This window comes from Coturnix japonica, chromosome 1 (genome assembly GCF_001577835.2).
Source record: "Coturnix japonica isolate 7356 chromosome 1, Coturnix japonica 2.1, whole genome shotgun sequence".
Classification (NCBI taxonomy): domain Eukaryota; kingdom Metazoa; phylum Chordata; class Aves; order Galliformes; family Phasianidae; genus Coturnix; species Coturnix japonica.
In genome coordinates, this window is record NC_029516.1 from 7,146,684 (window position 1) to 7,156,527 (window position 9,844).

The following is a 9,844-nucleotide window of genomic DNA, read 5'->3' on the forward strand; positions in this document are numbered from 1 at the left end:
TGCCTGAGCAACTGAATCTAGTTACTGATGTCAGACAGATCTTGCATTCCCTAGCACTTGTAAATCTACCTTTCGAATATGTGTTGACTTTTACACCCAGCTCTGATTATTCAGAGTTGAAATGTTCTTTCTGTGGTATAATTTGAATTTTATTTCTGTTCCACATGACCCATTTTCCCTTTTCATGTACTCAACTATAACTTCAGCTATCACAGTAACTTGTGCAGATTTCAAACCTAGAATTAAAAAGGTCATCCTTGATGTTTAGTGCAATCCGTCAGTCACAATGTGTTCCTGTTCTTGTACAAAATCCACTGTGAGATATTCTCTGAAGTAGCTCTGAAGTAGCTGTTAGTACTGCAAACAGCTCTATGTCAAATACTGAGCTTTCCTGTTCTTTAAAATACATTAATCTGAAATCTTTTGAAAAGTGGGTTTGAATCTTGTAGATTTAAGTATTCCATGTAATGCTAGGACATTGCCAAAGTCTCCCCATTCATATTGCACATACTCTTTTCTGCTTCCTATGCTTTTTCAGACTCCAGGAGATTCTACTTTTGTCTCTGATTCTACTGTAAATATACATTTTGAAAACTAACCTAAGGTTTTTCACTTTCAAATGTATAATCTTGTCTGATTACATTCTGGCAAACACTACAACTGTTTTTATTTTTTTAAGACTGAGCTGAGATGTTCTATCTCAGGTCTCCAAGCACCACCATAATCTACTCCCAAATTCGGGATTCCACAAACTATTCAAGATTGCATGCATGACTTAATAGTCCCTGAGATGGTATAAAAGCTTCAAAAATTTCTCTCTGTTTTTGATCTCTTATGAAAGTGATGCAGTTATTTCTTTTCTCTGAAAGTATAATATTATTTCAAATCTCTTAAGAAAAGTTAGATTACTACTCATTCTTCATTCTGTAAATCTACTGTTAAACAAATTCAAGACTTCAGGCACAGCAAAATGGGGGGAAAAAAAACCAAACAAAACTTTTGCTCATTTTAGTTCTTAATAGCTCTGAGTGCTTTCTTGAAGAAATGGAATTTCTTTTTGAGTCTCTTTGTGTTATGTCTTGCATTCCTGGATAGTTTCAGCTGCCAAAAATAACAATACAGAGCAATGGAATAGTACAGAGATGCTGTCTTATTTTATCACCTTTTTCTTGTTTTCAAGCACCTGCCTTCATCTCATACATCTACTTCTAGTACCACTCAGAGTTTCCGTATAGAGATTATAGGCTTGAATATAATAATAAAGGAGTCAGGAATGCATGGAAAAGCTTGAGAGGGAGTGACAGAAAGAAGGAAAGAGATAAATGGTTAACACAAAACTCACTTTTCAGTTTAAGAACTGTAAAAGCAGAATGTTCCAGAGTGTCAAATTTCAGTTTTACACCAAAAGCTTGAATATTTTTAGAAACAACTATTCATAGAACTAGCATATATTTAAATATATAGTCTTAGTAATTGCCTTGGGGAAAAGCTCAAGGGAATAGGAAAATTCTAGCATGTTTTTCTTTCCACTATACTTTTATTTTCCTTTTCTTTTAGTTTGTTGTCCTTATTTGTGTGTGTGTGTGTAAGTATATGCAAATATAAATATTCCTATACAAATATATATACATATATAGATTGATTTGTCTGTGTATTTCCTAGTGGTAGTAGCAAACTGCTTTAAGAAATCTTACCTACAAAGAGATGTAGAGCAAATTGTATATGCACAATAGTAACATACTGTGTATTTGAATGATTGTGATAATTGGCTACGTATGAGTTTTCTAATGTAGTAAGTAAAATTATACAGGGAAAAAAATGAAGAAAACAAATTCATATAATTTATCCCAACTTCTTTATCTGGAATATTTAAAACAAAACAAACACAAACAAAAACAGTTATTCCTATTCTTCCACACTCTATCACAGTCTTCTAATCTGGCAAAGGACAGCTGAGAGCTCTTCATTCTTAAATTGTGCAAGAAATGAATGAATTTTTAATACAAATTGTCACACAGTTCTTTTAATTACATTCTTCCCTTCATGTCTGTTTTTATTACAATATACCACATCTCAGCATTTCTTGTCTATGTAAGAACTGAAGTATGTGGGATACATATTTTCTTTTAACAGTGGGGTGGCTCATTTTCCTTTTCCTCTAGGAATGGTTGTCTGCATTCTGTGTGTGGAGGTACTCACAAGAATGATAAATAGGGGACATGTGCCCTTTTCTACTCCTCTTAAAATCTTTTTCACAGAAATGGATTATCTGTTTGCCATTTTCTTTTCTCATTATAACCTTTGTCATGTGTGTGTGCTCCCTGGGCTCTAATGTCTCTTTCTTCATGAATTAAAGGGGGAGTCCTCTCTTCTTTGACCTTTTCAGTATTCTGCATTTCAGTGGGGTGGCATTTCTGCTGTTTAAAGATTTCAACCTACACTGACTAATCAGCCAATCAAACACCAACAATGAATGTGAAATCAGTTACTTTTGCTGCCAAATCCAAACTTCAATCCAACATTTTTGGCCTTCTCTGACATCATTCATTCATAGGGTTAAAACTGTCGTAACAGAACTTTGCATCTAATCAAATCTGATCTTTTGACACATAATGGAGAACTCTCTACTTGGCTAACTGAAAGAGAAAATGAGGTTTTGTTTACTTCAGAGCATGGTCTAATGGCTTATTAAAGGATTAAATTTGATGTTCCCGTTAATGCTGCCATTTGTGTGACTTTAGGTAAGACACTGCATGCTTTGACTTCTTTTTCCCCTGAGGAAACTATTTAAAGCATCATCAATGAATTAATACTTCCTGTTTTCTGAAAAAGGATATTGGAGTCTCAAACTTGATCTGCACAAAGTTTATCTCTGAACCTTTCCAGATGATTTCCTATCAGAAATATCTGTTACCACAGAGCTGACTATTTCCAGAAGTGGACACAGTGAATTTAAGCATACTCTTGAGCTTCAAATTTCCTATGGACTATAGTCAGCTTCATACTCAGCAAGCAAGAGAATTAAGCCATCTGGTAGGATTTGGAAGTCTGGGCTTCGTATATAGTAAAACGAGAAGGGAAGGTGTCTGATTTGGGCAGTCTTTATACTGTCCTCTCATAAGGGAATTTAGTATCTAAAAAAAGTTTTTGAATTAGTCTCCTCTTAATCTTCCAGATATCTCTCTGTCATGTCAAGCTTCCGGCTTTGCTTGTCAGACAGATAGAAGTGTGGTCTAATTTCCAATTTCCCTTTCTAGGCATGTGGGGAGGAACCTGAGGGAGGCAGTGCAAACCCCACCTCTACAGAACAGTTCTGGAGATGGCTCCTATTGCAGAATTCATCATGTTGCTAAAATAAAATACCTCTAGGAATGGAGAAGGTGATGGTGAATACGTTATAGGAAAGGATGAGGATTTTGATAACAAAATATTCCCATCAGTTGTTTCAGACTTGTTATTATGTTGACATGTAAAGTTTACTTTTTGTATGCTGTCTCCCTTTATGTCTCAGCAGTTCTGCAAAGTCTTTACAGGAGTATGAAGTGACTCAAGTGTTATTCGATTCATCCATTTTCTAGATCTTTATGCTACAGACCCCAACATTTTTTATAAAGCTTTTCTTAAAGTCATAGATAATAAGAATTTGAAAGACATAGACTGAACTATTTTGTAAAAATCACGTTGCAGATTTCCAGGCAGACCAGGATCTCTAATCACTAGTTGCCAAAGAGAGGAAGAAATGAATTTTATGGTCATAAGACTCAATTTGTTATCTTCCTATATATCTAGGATATATAGGATATCCTAGAAGGATATCCTATATATCCTTCCTATATGTTTTTTGTTGTTGGTGGTGGTGGTGGTTTGTTTGGTGTTTTTTTCTTTTTTTTTTTTTTTTCCCCTCACTTCTCAAGGAAGAGGAAATATATATGCCAGGATGTTATTATCATTTCCCAAATGTGCAAACACTCTCTCATAAACCGAATGGTATTATGAGTCAACAGGTGATTGAAATATAAGTAAGAAAATTACTTTTAGAGTGAAATTAAACTGTGGATCATATTGACAAATTTGGGTTTCTGAAGCCATCACCTGAGTCTTGCTCTGAACTGCATCTTAAATGCCTGATTTAGAATAGAAGAAATCCACCACAGGTTATCTGTTCCACTAATAAAGTGTTTTATAAACAGATTACTACTGACTTTTGGATAAAACGTATCACTGTTTTGAATGATGTAGGTCATCTCCAATCCCAACATGATACTTGGCACTGAGTTTTCAAATTTTACTTATGGTAATCATTTTGCAAAATTTTTGCTCAATGAAAATTTCATTAGGAGGTCCAAGTCTGATTCAAAGCCCTTCACTGCCAATAGGAGATTTTTTTATTTTTTATTTTGTCAGTTTTGGGAAGGAAGCTTTTAAAGAAGCAAACTAAGTCTGTTGCCAGAGTCCTCATCTCTAGAAAGATGTCTCAAAGGAAGGATCGAGCACTGGAATGTATTTTTCTGTCTTTGCAATATAGAATCGTGTCCTTTGTGGACTGGTGTGTTTTAACAAGAATAGCTAGTTAAGCAGAACAAGCATTGCTGACATACAGAAAACTCTCCCTTGAGGCTGTCATGGACAGTTCATTGATTGCTGGAAAAGACATTTTCCCTCCCCAGCAAAATTTAACAGCCAGGACTGAGTGATGTCTGCATCACACAAGGCATCAGAGCACAACATTTGCATCATTAAGGGTTATGGAAGTTTGTTATGATTACTAAGATTCCTTAAAAGAGGATTAATTTATACTATAGTAAGCATAGCTGTTAACATGACAGTGCCATTGGGCATGTTTTCTTTGTGCAATTAGAATGGTCTATAAGGTCACAGAGTTTTGAAAAATCCTTTCTTGGTTCCAAACAAATATATTTTAGTATTTAGCATAATGTATAATCTCAGGAACAGACTAGAGATACATAGTTTAAAATGAAATCATTTTTATTTCCGTTGAACTAGATGTTCAAAAAGACTTGCAAATGACCAGAGATAGATAGAAGACAGGCCTTATAAAATACATATATCAGTATATGGTGCGGAATTCTGGAGCAAGAAAACAGATAGTATACTTCACGTTGTCAACATGAGTGACAACAGGCTGACAGTAGGAAAGATCTGAAGCCTTAAGATTCTTGTATTTGACTGTAAAAAACAGATGATAATGATGGCACATTTAGCCACGTCGCTCCATACTGGTTTGTAGCACTCTTCTTTAGTTGTGGGAGAATGAAAAAGTGGTAGAAACTTTAGAACATGTATCTGTCACAATTGTATGAATTGCTTATGTACGTGGAACCTTCTTCTATATCTACTCAACTTTAAATCTTTGAATTTCAGGGACAGCCATTCTAGGTCAAACTAAAAGTACAACCTCAACTACCCATTTCAAGTTGCAACCAGAAGTAAAAAGAGTATAGACAGAGATAAATACATAGCAAGCACTCACTGATAATTCTGCAAAATATTTGTTCAGTTGTTGGCAAGGACAAAAAAATAAATAGAAAATAATCTTCTGAATAATGAATTCAGAAACCCTTCTGTTTCAGAAAGGTTGCTTGGAAAAAATATTTGTTTGTTTGTTTGTTTGTTTCTCAAATGGAAATTACTAGGAAGTTATTAAAGAACACATTAATGTAAGTACTGTCAAACCAGTCTGATGATTAGAAACAAACATCTCCTTCACTAATACTTTAGGCTTATTATCAATATGTATTTGACCCATTCTTACATATAAGTATCTAAGCTGCTTTTAGTCATTTATCAGAACTTGAGCTGTGGCAGAATTCAGCAGTATCTATATGTCTTGGGGCAAAATAGACAACCCTTGACAATGATCAGTCCCACTATTATAAAATTAATCAAGTGAAAGATTTGCCTTCTGAAGATATCTATTTCTTTCCACTGTCCGGGAAGAAACCCTGTATTAAAAAATGTTTCATTCATAGGATATAGATTTCTTTTAGACCAGAAATGTTTTATCCTGAGTTCAAATATTTAATCTAATGTTGCAAAGCTTTACAAAGACTTTACAAAGAATGAGCACAGTGGCAGAGGCCTGCAGGCTGGATTACACCATCTAACACTTATCTCCTCTGCTTTGGAAAAAATACTCTGATTTTTGACTTTATTGTTCAGCTATGTTAAACAGAACCAACTAGAATTTCATAGCTCTGCTCATCAGTCCTATTTCTTCACACCACATTCACTCCATTCCATGAAGAGTGCTCATAGCCACACTGAGATCTGTTCTCACAACAGGGATATATGTATGAGATGAAATTTTAAAAACAGATTTATAATAAGAGAAAAGGTAAAGCAAAAGTGGAGAAGGGGAGGAGGAGAATCGGTGAGTGGAAAGTAAGATTTTGTGGACTAGATATAGATCTAATCTAGATATAACAAGTTGCTCTTCAAAAATAGAGGCAAGAAGCAGATCACCATCTTGTCCCTAAATATAAGTACTTTTCCAGGCAGATAGATTTTAAGCCTATATAGAATACACATGTAATATGGAAATCATATGAATAGAGGAGCAGAGGGAACTTGAAGAATCTTATCTGAATAGAGAGGAAATGGTTGATGAGATGGTGAACCTAGGTATGTTGTCAGAAATTCTGATAACTGCTAAATTTACAACTACAAGTTACTTTCCTCGTATCTTTGGAGGAATCTGTAGAGTGATTTTCTTAATAATATATTGCCCGTCCTTTGATTTGAGCTCACTACACTAGAGATTGTATCTAGAAGATTAAAATACATCCATTGTAATTCAAATCAGAGGACTAGTCCATATACTTCCAACATGGTAAATAAAAAATATAGAACTATCTTTTAGGGGAATAGCAAAGAACAATGCCCCTGCATCACCATTCTTCTCATTATTTTTCTCTAGGAAGAAATCCAGGACTGTTACTACAGATAAACTAGAAAAATCATTTCCAACTTCAAACAATTATTTGTCATGTTATTTAAGTGTAAATAGAAGATGAAAGAACTGTAAGTGGTGAGAAATGAGGAAACCTCTGCCTTGTACCAACATAAGCAACATTTCACTTCACTGTGCCCAAAGGAAAGCACAAAAGTGATACTCCAGCTGAATGTCAGTTTCAGCATGCACAAAGCTGCTATAGCTTTATAGAATTACAGCATTGTAGAGCAGTCAAGGCTGGCAGGTACCTCTGGAAATTGCCAAGTTCACCACTTTACTTAAAGCAGACAACTAGCTTAGTTTGCTCAGCACCAAATTATTTGGATTTTGAATATTTCAAAGAGTAGATTCCACAGCAATTTGAAGTGTTAGATGAGGAAGCCTCTAAGACACTACCACTTGAGAGATGAATAAAGTTCTGTGCATGTCCTGCAGTTTTTAACAATGGAAGCTCCACAGAGATTTTCATACCTAGATCTGACTGCAGGCTTTGGTACAGGACAGAAAAACTGTCACCTAATTCAATTTCAAATGTATATATTTTCTTCCTGAGCTACCTGTCACAGTGTATATCCTATGGGGAATAATATGCTGTAGTCAGAAAATTATCTTTGGAAAAAAGTGCTACCCAAGCCAGCTGCAGCTCTCTTGAGGTCTCTCTGTCTTCTTTCTTTCATCTCATATGAGTTATGTATAACGGATCAAATGCCTGACCCAATATTTATAAAATATCTTGGGATTCTCCAAACCATCTGTTATGTTCCATCTTCCAAGATGAGACTGCAAAAAAAGTTTGTTCAGCAATAAATAGTTCAAAAACTATGTGTTGCAGATTAGTAATTTCTCTTCATTCTCTCTGACAACCATTCTTCTGCTACTGTTAAGTATAATATTATGGATATCTTTGGGATTAGATTTGTTTCTTCATAATATCTGGGCCTAACTTTCCAGACTCTAATGATCTCATATAGTTTTACTTTGGTTGACTACTCTTATATAATAACATGTAAAAACAGTGTTTGAAGGAAACTTATATTAGCATAAGAAATTAGAAGCACAGCTTTGAGTAGCCATGATGTTCAATATGTTGTTATTCCATTTTGTTTTCCTTCAGAGGCATGAGTCAGGTGTTCAAGCAATACTTCATTTGTGATCACAGGGAGTATAAGTATGGGATGAATACTGTTGGAAACTTCTGGAGTCTGATTCACCTGGACATGCCTATAGTAATCCTTAGGATTTGGTGAGAAATATCCAAGAAGGGTATAGTTATGTCAACCTATTGCATCTTCTGAAGCCTGGCTCACTGTACACGTAGTTGGAAGAAGGGGAGACAGTTAAACATATTTCTTGCTCCAGAATTATTTCAATCAATATTAGCACAAGGCAGGACCTTCCTTTTAAACTCACATCACAGCCACAAGACTGAAATCTTCTTATTCTTAGTGGTAAAGGTTTTTGTTGTTATTGTTTAGAAACAGATAGATTAAATATATATGTATATCCAGGAATTAATTTCCTTCAATTAATGTTTAATACTCCATGAAGATATAATAAAATTAAAATTTGTGCATCTAGACTCCATAAGAGTTGCTTGCTGTCAGTGTAGAAAAGGAACATCCGGGATCTAGAGTGCTGTCAGGAGTCAGTATTCTGGCTGCCCTTAGGTTCCAATGGACTTTACTTCTGGCTCCTCCTAAAGTGTCTTATATAAAGTGCAAATATGTTTATTTTTTCCTATGTGGCTTCTCATTGCAATAATGTGGGATATTAGAAACCATCCTCCAATTTACTATTATGTTAGATCACAAATGCTACCTAATATTTAGAACAGAATGCCATTTTCACTGCATCTTATTGTCTTCTAATATCATACCCGTCTCCATACAGTTTAGACTTAGAAAAATCTGTTCTGTCCTCACTATGCAGTTTTTGGAACTAAACAGTGTTTCCCTATTCTTATCAATATCTCCCTTCTCAGTGCCTTTGTTCCATGTTTAATGAGAGATAATGCTGCAGGCACACATTTACATCTTTCTTGAACACCATAGATTTTGGAGGCAGCATTTCTTTAAGAACAGGCTTTGTGCTGTAACATTTTTTGTTGTAGCAATCTTTTCAATAAGGCAGAATTTCCTTTTCAGATTATCAAACACCTGCAGCACAGGGAAATTTATGTTAGGTCTGAGTAGTTTAGCAAGAGTGTACTAAGGTACAGGTTTGATAGAATTATGAAATACAGTGTAGGGCTAATCCAACTTGGAATTAACACAGATCCGGAGTTCTCATAGTCTCTTGAAAACAAAACAAAGCAGATCAAAGCAAAGCAAAGCAAAGCAAAGCAAAACAAAACAAAAAAACCCTCCACAATTATTTTTTGTTTATTTAACAGTAATATATCATCTTCAATGTGGCTGATGGACATGGAAGGAGTATTTTTTTGCTTACCATCAGTCTGTTGTAGTTATCTTTTGCTATCCTTACACTGTGAGTAAGGCACATTAATTCCAACACTTTGAAAGGACTTGTTAAAATGTTCAAAGTTGATAATGAATCATGACCATATCCTTTGCAGTCTCTAGGACCTACCTTTGCTGTACAGAGAGAAGCAGATTTTGGAATGCCTCTTTTTATCTGATGCAGACTGGTAAGAAAAGGAAGAGGCAGGAAGTAAGCAGACTGAAAATCATCTTAAAACAGCCATTAAACTAGAATGTCACGATGGAGAAAGGCTCATTTATTAAACATTTCTTGAAAATCTGCAGTTATTTTTACTGGAGAAGCATGCATAATTAAATAAGAAATTGAGAGGAAAAGGATCAATTTTGTAATGAAAGCATAAGAAAATCCATCTACTGCAGTGCTAATATC